This window comes from Mobula birostris, chromosome 3, assembly GCF_030028105.1.
Source record: "Mobula birostris isolate sMobBir1 chromosome 3, sMobBir1.hap1, whole genome shotgun sequence".
Lineage (NCBI taxonomy): Eukaryota > Metazoa > Chordata > Chondrichthyes > Myliobatiformes > Myliobatidae > Mobula > Mobula birostris.
Genome location: NC_092372.1, coordinates 134,512,115 through 134,525,308, shown reverse-complemented (window position 1 = coordinate 134,525,308; position 13,194 = coordinate 134,512,115). Strand labels below are relative to the sequence as shown.

Sequence of the window (13,194 nt, the reverse complement as noted above, 5' to 3'; positions counted from 1 at the left end):
CATCCCTTTTGGGATTGTGGCTACTAATCTCTTGAGCCTGGGAACAGGAAAGGACAATATGATCCAAGCAATCAATGCAACATCTTTCTAAGTCACCTTGATCTGTGCACTAGAACTTCAAGATGAACATAATTTGACAGGTTGTAAAGCGATCCAAAAGAAGAACTATAAATGATTAACTACTCAATCATAAACAAAACCAGCCAATTTCAATTCAAGCTTCACTGAATGCCCAAGTAACTTATTGTTTTTAAATACTGAAGGTTTTATGAAGATAAATTTCATTTCCCTCCCCTTGTCACAATAGGCAGAGAAGGAAAATCAGCAAATTTATTTTAACAGACAAATTTCCAGTCATCACTACAGCCAGTCCAATAACCCATTAGTTGCAGTCCACAGCCTCAGTTCAGCACAGAGATGAGTACACATTGCAGACAAGTGAGCTGAACCAACCTGTCCCTCACTTCTGGTCATGACACCATGACCTTTTCAATCTGGCCCTGGGCTTAAATTGTCCAAATCTCGGGTCGCTCCCTGCTGCTTTGATGTGCTCTCGGGCCAGGGTCTCACCGCCTCAATTCAGCCCATACCTGACCTTTCCAATTCAGCTCTGTGCTTAAATCAATCAAACCTTGGGTCTTTCCGAGTTCTTGGGCCCAGTTTCCGCCTCAACTCTGTCGCATCGAATTGCCTCCAAGTCCGCTCCAGCAAAGGCAAAGCATTAGCTCATACCCACTCTCGTGCCCCGGCCAAGCTGCCTTGATTTGGCCCGTACGCGCCACGTTGCAACTGTTTTTCACCTTTGAGATTTTATTTCACACTCCAAAGGTATCAGGTCATATAGGTGGTTCAAAAGTTCGGCTCCGAAAGGAAAGTTACAGGTTATTGATTACAGTGATCATTTACCAGAAAAAGTGTGATTAATAAAGTAGTTAGTAGTTTTCTTTGTTTTTTTTTTGCCACTAGCAGGTAGTGTTGAGCTTCAGTAGCCCCATCTTGAAACGAGAGTTGACGGGAATCGTGAGAGAACTCATTGATACATTGAAGTTTTGCAGATTATTTCTCACTCACATTGAGATAATGAATCTTAACTGCTGCTAGTAAAATAAATGCAATAGTTTAAATTATTGCTCCAACCAATGCTTTACTGCTTTAACCAATATGTCAGCAATATCAAAAGACTCTACCACCATTAAGTCATGAATCAAATGAAGAAAAGAACCATTTGTTTTTAATAGTGTTTGGTGTCTGCTTATAAATTACAGTCAGAAATCCAAATCTCTCTCTAGTTGTTTAAATTTGCCGCTGGGATTTATGATATCAATGGAACTGTTTATTGAATTGGTGTCACAGAATTTCTGGATGGTCATCCTATATCTTCTATATAATACACAAATTAATGATTTTACTGTCAGCGTGCTCATTTTGTCTACATCAAAATAGTATGCCTTCAAATACTCCCTATCTCTTAGGTAGTATATATGCTGTAATAAAGAAGTGCTTCCGAATTAGTGTATACTGTATGACTTGTGGGATGACAAGATTAGAGAGTAAAATTGAGATCTTGATTGATATTTCTTCTCCAATTAATGCAAGGTTTGAAAAAAAAAGTCTTGATATATCTGTGTGCAAAGAAAAAATGCCTGGAAATTCTAAATAAGTGCAGTTCCTTGCTTTATAAATCACACAATGCCAAATACATCCCTGGTCTAAGCTTTACCCTTTTATCCAAATCATGCCTCAGCAATTTTCAAACTGCCTAACATGTAAAGACATGAAAAAAAATTAAATGCTCTATTAAGGAAATAAGCTATATTGTTATGAAGAATAACATGCATTTGGTAGTGAATTTAAGACAGTAATTGAATCTCAAGGCCCTCCTGAGATTCAGAAACTAATCGAGCCTTGCCATGCAAATTGAATCACACAATTTAAATTACTGCCTTGTAACACATTGCTAACCATCTATTATTACCTGTTTAACTAAAATAAAATGCATATTATACTGGTATGGAGAAATTTTGGAGGTTTCACCTTTTTTTATGCTTCTGCGATAGGCAATCAAACTGATTTATTATCTGTGGGCTGGTTGAACACCCAGTGGAGTAATTATGCTACAAAGAAAATAATAACCAATCACTGTAACATTAGGCTGTGTTGAACTGAGCCTTCAGATTTCATTTGTGAAAACATTTTAACTTAATCTGACTAAAATGAGCATGTCAGGTGGCTGTAAGACCAAATAAGAATGATTTTATGTTTTCTGAGACTGTCAAACTGTACCTATAGAATGCACTGTGGCGTGGATTGTGGTTTAGTCCCAGAGCAGGCACAATTGATAACTTAATCAAAACATTTTGATGAACCTTGAAATTTCAGGGTTGTGATAGTAAATCAGCAAGAAATCTGAGTTTAATCTGCTGTTTTTCTTGAATATTGCAAATGTTATAGTAGAACTGATTTTGTAATTTAGTGGTTTTAGTGACTAAACATTCATAAGTCAATTATTTAAGCCACTTTCATTTTCAAAGAACACATTTGATTTAGATATGCATCAAGATGATTGGTTATTAATTACATTTATAATAGAATAAATACTTAATGGAGATAACGACATAGAAAATAGGCATTGGCACAGTCACTAATTAACACAGCTTTGCTTCAAATTAGTGAAATAGAATGAGCCTACTTGAGAAATATTCCAATGTTTAATTATCTTTAGAGACTGTGTGATTGATGATGATTATTTTATCGATTTTGAACTGATCATTACAGAAAAATAGAATTCTTTCCTAATGAGAAGAGTCACTGCTGGTCAGCTTCTCCTGAAGTTTGTGATTTGTGCTAGGACATAATTCTCTGGTCAAATTCATGAGGGAAGGAGAGTAAAGAACAATACTAGAGAGATTGAATAACTTTGGCAGATCAAAGTACACCTTAAGCAGAGTGTCAGAATCTGCCAAAGGAGGAGAAAGTGCAGCATCAATATTTCAATAAAAGAGCAGGGTTAAAATAGTAAAAGGCTCACAATGTTAATGATAGTGATACATCAGGATCTAGATCAATTGGGAAAATGGTCAAGTGTGAAGTGCTGTATGTTGGTAAGTGGCAGGACCTACACAGTGAATGGCAGGGTCCTGAGGAGTGTTAATGAACAGTGAGACCTTCACTTCCAAGTACATAGTTCCCACCAAGTGGTAAAACAAGTGAACAGAGTGATAAAGAAGTCATATGGTATACTCATTTTCATCTGCTATCGCCCTGACTACAGAAGTTGGGATGTCATGTCTCAGTTATACAAAGTTTTGCAAAGGTGATAGTTTGAGTAATGTGTGCAGTTCTGACTAACATGTTAGCAAGAATGTGATTAAGCTACGGAGGATGCAGAAAGGTTTCACAGGAATATTGCAAGGACTGGAGGGCTTGAATTATGAAGAAAGATTAGTTGGCTGAGATTGTTTTCCCTGGAGCAAAGGAGCGTAAGGAGCAACTTTATAGAGATTTATAAAATCATGAGGGACACAGGTAGGATAGAGAGTCACAGACTTTTTCCCTAGATAGGGAAGTCTAAAACTATAGGGCACAGGTTTAGGTGAGAAGGGAATGATTTAAAGGGGATCTGTGTAGAAAGGTTGTACATAAGGGGTTGTGGGTACAGGTGTCCTCCACTTTACGAAAGTTTGCTTTACGCCACTTCGCTTTTACGAAAGACTTACATTAGTACCTGTTTTCACTAACCGAAAGAAATCCAAAGAGGATTTTTGCTTTTACGAAAAAAGGCACCCTCTTTAAACTTGTGTTTACCCCGAGAAGGACTACCATGACTGTGAAGCCTTGCGCGGACAGGTGTGTGCGCATGCGTGTACGTGCCAATTTTTTTCTACAAATCGATTTTGGCTAAATCTTCCCGATTCTGATAAGTGTAACTACACTGTACATATATTATTTCTACTTTATATTAGCTGTGTATTTATCATATCATTCCTGCTTTTACTATATGTTAGTGCTATTTTAGGTTTATGTGCTATTTGGTAGGTTACTTTTTTGGGTCTGGGAACACTCAAAAATTTTTCCCATATAAATTAATGGTAATTGCTTCTTCGCTTTACTCCATTTCAGCTTACGAAAGGTTTCATAGGAATGCTCTACTTTCGGATAGCGGGGGAAATCTGTATATAGAATGAGCATCCTATGGAGGTGCTAGAGGCAGGTATGATCACAATGCTTAAAAGACATTTTGACAGGTACATTGATAGTAAAAGTAGAGATGTGAGCCAAACACAGGCAAATAGGATTAGCATGATGGGCATTTTAGTCAGCAAGGAAGAGTTGGAAGGATGTGTTTCTATTGTGCATTACACTATGAATCTATTTGAAGGGTGCTCAACTTGAGAGTTTGGTACAAAGGAAATTCTATTTCCTAATATAAACCTCTATCTTAAACTGGGAAATTATGCTGCAAAGAAAGAATGTAAATAGGGTGGTTCTCAGGGGGAACAATTTAGTAAGTTTCTCTACAAGAGACTATAAGTTTCTTACATTAAGGAATGATGACAAAGATTGATGAGTTGCAACTACTGCACAATGTAAGGTCTTCAAGATACTTCATGTACCCTGCAACACTTTGTAAAGAGGAACTGCCTCTAACTGTTTGATGTCCAGGTCAAATTTTCTGAGGTTGAGAGGCAGTTGGATTCACTGCAGATCATAAGAAAATCTGAAGGCTTCTGGGATTACTTGTTCCAGGAGATAGTCACCTTGTGGCTGCAGGGAGTTCAGGAAAGTAAGTGATAGCCATCTGTATGGGCAGGGAATGATGGAAAGTTCAGAAGTCTTCAGGGTATGTGTCCCTCTCTCAAACGTTATCACATTAAAAAAAATATAGGAGTAAGTCTAGTTTAGAGAAAGGATCTTTTAGAATAGCAGGGTAATGCAACAGTTAGCTCTGCTGACCCACAGCTCTAGGAACCTGGGATAGATTCAAGTGCTGTCCGTGTGGAGTTTGCATGTTCCTTTCTCGACTTGACTTTTTTTTTGTTGTGTGCTCTGGTTTCCTCCCACCTCTCAAAGGTATGTTGTAATTGGCTACTGTGAATTATCCCTTCGTGTAGTCAAGTGGCAAAAAGAATCTTAAATGGGAAAGAATGAATTATGAGGGTACAGAAAAATAAGGAGAGGGGAAATGAGCCTGAAGGAATTGCACTTTGGAATGGTGAATCATATTAATCAAATAAACATGCCACCAAGGCTCAGAGGAGTGTTCAGAGAGAATAGAAAAATTTAGAAATTCAGTAGTTGTAAGGATTTGCATGAACATGAATTATTGTAACCAACATGAGTTACATTTGATTTAGTACATTAGCAGTACTCGAGTAAAGGACTTCTTAGAAAGGGTACAGCAAATATTTGAATGTATTTGGTGAGCAGCCAGAATCGGAAAGAATAATAAGAGAGAATGTAGATTAAATAGCACAGTTCTGAACAGGGGATCCTGGGTGTTTGCCATATGTTAATGAAACGTTGAAATAGGAAAGGCATGTTGAGAGAATAAATGGTGAGTGAATAGATAATAAGCTTCTTAAATAAAGTCATTGAATGAACAACAAAAAAAAAGGAAAATTGAAGTTGTCTGAAACACTGCTTAGGCCAAAATTGGAATATTGTGCCTGCTACTGGTCACCACACTTGAGAAGTTGGAAGTTTAGTGAGCTGTGAGGAAAAATAAATATGAATTTGTGATATAAGCAAGATAGTGGAATGGTCAAACAAGCAGAGAGTGAAACAATGCAGTGAAAATACAAAAAGAATGAGGAAGAACGATATAAATTTGAGGATACAATTCTAGTAGATTCTGATGATACTTGTGGATAGATGAAGAAAATTAAATGGAAAGTTGAGAAAGTGGTTAAAAACATACAGGATACTGAGCATTAGAAACAGCATTGCAGTACAAGGGCAAAGAAGCCACAGTGAACCTTTATAAAACACTGGCTCATCACAAACAACTAATGTAGGAATTCTGAATGCCATGGATTTGAAGACCTTAGAGGGAGTTTAAAAATATTTATTTAAATGATTTAATGAAAGAAGGAGTTTATTCATGTGATTTAATTAGAAAAGCTGAGACCCCTCTCCTCAGAGCAGAGAAGTTTGTGGTGTTTCAAATTATGAATGGTAAAGTCAGAGTAGATAAAGAGAAATAGTACAAGCTGATGGATGATGAAGATCCAGGGCACTTAGATTGAAGGAGACTGACAAAAAAATCACATGTAACATGAGGAAAAGCATATGTTTTATGCAGCGAGTCGGTTAGAGTCTAAAGTGCATTACATTGATTTGCAAAGAAATAAATTCAGTTATAGCATTTGAAACGTAACTAAGTAAGTTTTACAAAGGAAAGAATCTACAAAGCTTTGGGGATCGGGTGTTGGACTGGTACTGACTTAATAGCCAAATGGTCTACTTGCTGTTAAGTGTCTGCGATTTCTCTGATAAAGTACAGACAAAAATTACGAGAATGAGTGAGTGATGGGCAATTTGAGCTAAAGGATTGAACTGAAGAATGGGGTTTATTTTCCTTGGATCAAAGAAGTTTGAGAATAGGTTTCATGGAAGTGCACAGGGATATGGCTTGTATAGATGAGTTGAGTTCAAGTTTATTATCATCTGACTATACATATATAAAACCAAGTGAAACAACATTCCTCTGGACCATGGTTCACCCACAGTACATGTATCTCAAACAGCACATAAAACAAAATATTACCATAAATAAAGGGAAGGTACGTCGCATCCGGAGTTTCTCTGGTTAGCAGATGATTTCCCTCCATGCCTCACTGACGTAGTGGCGAACCGCTTACAAGGCAAGTTACAGCAGTGGTTTGCCATTGCCTTCTGCCGGGTGGGTTTCCAAAGAGATCACCAGCTCGTAACTCAGCACGGATGGAAAGTGTACAGGGGAGCCAGCTGGATTCGAACTCGGGACCTTCCATCCCGAAGTCTGGCGCTGATGCCACTATGCCACCAGCTGGGTCATTACCATAAATAAGTTAATCAAATATAACTCCAAATGCATGTAAAATGCACAGCACAATTAAACAGTAAACAGCTTGCTGTCCTAGTGACGAGACCTCGGTGGTGGCAGGGTATTCACTAATCTCACAGCCTAAGGGAAGAAGCTGTTATCCAGTCTGGAAGTCCTAGTCTTGATGCTCCTGTACCTCCTTCCTGATAGTAGTAGGTCAAAGAGATTGTGGGATGGGTGGTAGGGATTCTCAACAATGCTTTGGGCCCTTCGTGTACAATGCTTCTGGTAAATGTCACAAATAGAAGTGGGGTGGGAGGGGGTGGTCCTCTCAGTGCTTTTTACTAACCTCTGGAGTGTCTTGCCATTCAATGCCTTACAGCCTCCGTCCGTACCACACAATGATGCAGCCAGACAGGACACTATCAATGGTGATTCTGTAGAAAGTTGTTATAATGGGGGCAAGGAGCCTCGTACACCTCAATCTCCTCAAAAAGTATCGATGCTGCTATGTCATTTTAACTAATGAGGAAGTGTTGTGGGTCTAGGTTAGATTGTCTGCTACGTGCACACCAAAGAACTTGGTGCACTTCACTCTTTCCATGGCAGAGCCATTGATGTGAAATGGAGAGTGGTTAACCTGTGCCTTCCTGAAGTCCACAATCATCTCTTTTGTCCTGTCTACGTTATGACTCAAGTTGTTGTTCTCACACCATTTGACAAGCCTCCCTACCTCCTCTCTGTATGCTGACTCATCATTGTTGCTGATGAGGCCAACCACTGTTGCATCATCAGCAAACTTGATGATGCATCTTGATCTGGGTGTGGCAGTGCAGTTGTGAGTCAGCAGTAGGATGAGCATACAGCCCTGGGGGCCACCAGAGCTCAGGAGGATGGAGCTTGAGATATTGCACTGACTGGCGCCTTTCAATCAAGAAGTCCAAGATCTAGTTACAGGGAGGGGTGTTGAGTCCCAACAAGGACAGTTTGAACCAGCCTGTGAGGGATGTTTGTGTTAAATGCTGAGATGAAGCTGATGAACAACAACCTGGCGAATGAGGCATCATTTCCTAAATGGGACAGGACGGAGTGGAGGGCTGAGGCTATGATATCATCAGTGTTCTGATTTGAGCACGGTGAACTGGTAAAGGTCCAATGTAGCTGGAAAGTAGGATTTTATATGATCCATTACCAGTCACACAATGCAATTCATGATTATTGAGGTCAATGCCACTGTGCAGGAATCATTTAGGCTAATTACTATCACTCTCTTGGGCATCGAAATGATGGTGGTGGCCTTGAAGTTGACTGTTGCAAGAGATACGAGGGGTGATTGATAAGTTTGTGGCTTAAGGTAGAAGGAGTCAATTTTAGAAAACCTATCACATTTATTTTTCAACATAGTACCCTCCTACATTTACACACTTAGTCCAGCGGTCGTGGAGCATACGGATCTTGAACCTCCAGAAAGTGTCCACAGCAGGGGTGATTGATAAGTTTGTGGCCTAAGGTGGAAGGAGATGAGTTATACAGCTCTCGTTACATGCACATGCAGTTCAACACTTTGAGTGATTATGCAGAAAGTTTGAAGTTAATAACTCATCTCCTCCTACCTTAGGCCACAAACTTATCCATCACCCCTGATGAGTTATTAACTTCAAACTTTCTGCATAGTCACTCAAAGTGTTGAACTGCATGTGTGCGTAACAAGAGCTGTATAGCTCATCTCCTTCTACCTTAGGCCACAAGCTTATCAATCACCCCTCATATTAAAGGTGTCCTTTAAGATTTCTGTTAGCTGGACTACATAATCCTTAACACCTGACTAAGTGTATCGTCTGGCTTTATGCGGGTTTACCCTGGACAGGATCCTATCCCATGCGGCAGCAGCCAGACAGTGTGCCTGTTCCTCATGGAGCGAGGCGCCTTACTCGATGTCACATCATTCATTGTGTCATAGGAGGCATTCAGCCTATCAGGAAGGGAGGAATCGCTGTCATTGATGCACAGTGTGAACTTGTAGAACCATACAGCACAGGAACCAGCCACTCAACCCACAATGTTGTTCCGAACCAACTAAAAAGCAAATCAGAAACACCCAAGGGAACCTTAATACTCATTAGGAGGCCCAACATTTCCTCCTCCTTGACCTCTACACACCCTAACGTATTTTTACATTCAGCTCTGATCTCCTGGTCCTCCATATCCTTTTCATTGGTAAATACCAAAGCAAAGTACTCATTAAGTTCCTCACTCACATTTTCCACACCCAAGTAAATGTTCTGCCCTTTATACTTGAGTGGCCGCAGCCTCTCCCTAGTTATCCTTTTGATCTTGATGTATGTACGGACAGCCTTAGGATTCACCTTAATCCTACTTTCCAGGGACCTTTCATTGCCTCTCCTGGCTTTCCAAATTCCTTCTTTAGTTCTTTTCTGGCTTCCTTATACTCCTCATATTCTTCATTTGATCCTTACTTCTGAAGCTTTACATTATTTTCCTCTTTCTTCTTGACTAAATTCGTCACCTTCTGAACATCCAATGTTCTCTTATCTTTCCTTCTTCATCCCTCCTTCTAACAGGAACATACCTTTCCTGTACTCTGTGCAATTGATCTGTCAACACCCTCCAGATGTCTGACGTGGACTTGCCAGAGTGAAGGTGCTCCCAATTAATGCTTCTTAGTTCCTGCCTAATGCCCTCATAATTTGCCCTACTCCAATTTAAAACACTCCTGCCAGGACCATATCTATCCTTATCTACTGCTATCCTGAAAGTTAGAGAGTTGTGGTCACTGTTCCCTAACTGTTCACCCACTGAAAGGTCAGTCACCTGACCGGGCTCATTACACAATACCAGGTCCAGTATCACCCCTCCTCTAGTTGGACCATCCACATATTGATTTAAGAAACCTTCCTGGATACACTTAACAAATTCTGCCTCATCTAAACTCCTTGCATTAAGAAGGCCCCAGTTTATATTAAGGCAGTTGAAATCCCCTATGACAACAACCCTATTATTTTTACACAGTTCCTTAATCTGATTACGTATCAGTTTCTCAAAGTCCCAGTGGCTATTAGGGGGTCTGTAGTACAATCTTATCAGTATGATTGCATCCTTCCTACTCCTGAGTTGAACCCAGATTGGCTCAGGGTCTGTTTCTTCCATTTTATCTCCCCTGAGTGCAGTTGTGATATTATCACTGATCAGTCATGCAACTCCTCTCCCCTCTTTTACCTGCTCCTCTATCTTTTCTAAATCTTCGAAAACCAGGTACATTAATCACCCATTCCTGCTCCTCTCTCAACTAAGCTTCAATAATGACCACACCATTGTAGTTCCCTGCACTGATCCATACTCGTCACCCTTGCCCACAACACTCCTAGCATTAAAATATATACACCTCAAACTATGTGACCCCACGCACCTATTATTTCAATTTTGCCTTCAGATACTTCCCCTGACATCTACCTCTGGTCTGATCCTTCCCTTACTGACTTGGGACTTCAGTTTCCAGTGATATGGATGGAAATGGGGCTCCATTTCCCATAACAATTGTAATCTGTTATGGTTTCTATACATCTGCCATGTATGTCCCAAAAATGGCTGTGAATTTTCTGTGAGCACCCTCGCTTTTCCCTCCTGATGGCGTGGGACCTATTGCCCCTACCAGAAGGCAGCATCCTGATCCCTGAGCAGTGCATGAACCTCTGCAGTCAGTGATGGTTTCTGTTTGCCCTGCCAGTGTAGTGTTTAATCACGGTAACATCCTCAATACACTTTCCCATGTAGCCAGTCACTGATTCCACATATTCATCAATGTTGACTTGATGATTGTAGGCATCCACCAGACTGAATATGCTCTCGCCCGTGCTTTTGAAACAGTCCTGCAGCACTGAGGTGGCACCGTCTGGTCAGGTCCTGATCTCCCTAGTAAACAGGTTTGACTCATTTAACCAGTGGTCTGTCTGCAGGGATTAGCAAAATGGATACGTGGTTTGAATATCTGAGGTTGGGACAGAGGATCAGCCTTGTAGTGTCCACCAACATTGGCACAGACCAGGTCTTCGCAAGATTTTGTTTTTTTTCTCGTGCAGGTGGGGGGAGTTGATGTCTTTTCTTTCAACTACTTCTATGGTTTTTCTGTATTTTATGGCTATCTGGAGAAGACAAATCTCAGAGTGGTATTTTGCATACATATTTTGATAATAGAATGAACCTTTTAACCTTTGAACCTATGAACTTTTCTCTCCTCTGGTTGCAAAGTTGACATGCTAGTAAAACTTTGGCAGAACTATTAGAAGTAATCTGTTCCCATTCACAAATGGCTCCAGGATTTTAAGATGTAGATTTTAAGCAGAACTTAAAGGGGCACGTAAGGGATTTTTTATTCACAGGGAATATTTATAATTTGAATCTGTAATGTTGATGGAAACAGAATCAGTCCTGATACTCAATAAGTAACTGTAGATACTTGAGGGGTAATAACCAAGAAATGCAACCAGCTAGACTGCTCCATTAAAAGCTGGCCAAATGGCCATCTTCTATGCTATGATAGCTATGTGATTTTGTGACTGAGACTGATGGGTAAGGCAAATGCTTATGATTACAAGACAAGCAGAGAAGTGAAAGATTGTTCAGGAGGTGATGCAACTATCAACAGTTCTGAAACCACATGGGGGCCTGAAGTAAAGTGAAATTCTTCGACCTAACCAGAGCTTCAATGAAGATGTGTAGGATGATTGGAGTGGAACTGGGAATGAAATTGGCGGGAGTCCAGAACTGTGTAGCCACACTTGGGATTGAGCAGAGATATTTGAAAATGTGGTCACCCAGCCTGTGGTTGGTCCCCACAATATATCAAAGACCATGTTGTGAGAAATGAATACAATCTGCTAAAATGAAAGAAGTTTAAGTGTTTTGCCTTGAAGTAGTAATTGGAGCTCTAAAGAGTGGAGAGGAGGAAGCTGAAAAGGTTTCATCTTCTGAGCTTGCAGTGGGAAGACGTAAGTCAATTAGTTGTAGAGCAGGACGTCAAAAAAGAATGGTGGGTTATGAACTGAAAACTGGAGGGGCAATAGGTTTGTTAACATCGTGAAGATACTTTGTGCTTCTTGGCAAAAGGGAAATCAGTGCTATACAAAACAATGGATGGAACAAAATTGTTTCAGGAGGGCTGATTGGCAATGAGCATGGAATAAGGAACAAACAAGTCCAATTCAGATCTGTTCTAATGTCTACATAGATGTGCATCATACAAATGTCACTGTGTAGTTAGTTAGGCTTTCCTTTCCAGCTGAAGTGGGTTTAAGGAGGGTGGGAGATTGGTGTGGGGGACTGGTTGAATGTGAGGTGTGATATTACTAGTAATATTTCCACCATTATCCCCAAATGTCTGAGTACCTTGGCACTTTTCCCATTTTAAGTTAATGTTCAACTAACCCACTTATACCGACTGATCACCATGGTTCAAGTGAATATTATTATACCCAGCATGCTATTTGGTTTGTGCTTCTTTGCAAAAAAAAAACAATGCTGGATTAGAATTCTGGGACAAAACACTGGAAGGGACAAAGTTCAGGGTTTCTGGCTTCCATAAAGAGAAGTCCCTAACATGGGAATAGATTTAACCAGTAGCTCTCTCCATTGAAAGACCACTGTAGCCCTAAGCAAGCAGCAACACAATGCAGTATTTATTAGCCAAACTTATTGCATTATGACATTTAATTGAATAGACAGAGTTTTAACTAGAATATAACCAATTAAAACATAAGGATCATATTTCTTCTTCCTGATCCTTCTGCAAAACTAATAGTTTTATTTAAGAATAACTGGAGGCCATTTTATGCATTTTTCTTGTATAGTTGTTTATGTGAAGGGGATTTCATGTTCATTTTTAATCCTGATTGAACTCCGTGTGTTTTTTTAAAATCCTGGAGCCAAGGGTGGGGGAAATCAGATAAAGTAAAGGTTAAATCTGATACATTTGTGGATAGAACTGAAAGCCTCAGCTATTACTAGATAAGGAGAAAGGGTGTTTATTGTCAAAATAAATCATCAACTATCCGAGATGATGTTAAACATGCTTTTGTACAGATTAATTTTACTTTTTCACTTTAATGAGATAAAGGGTGAAGGGGCAGAGCACCTCCTGTGTTCAAAGAGTATCA

At 39.8% G+C, this 13,194-nt stretch overlaps 1 protein-coding gene across 1 annotated transcript in view; it reads left to right on the top strand.

The window, feature by feature from the left end:
• Positions 1–13,194, top strand: part of LOC140195287 (histone deacetylase 9-like) — a 700,837-nt gene that overhangs the window by 660,683 nt on the left and 26,960 nt on the right. The window lies entirely within an intron of this gene.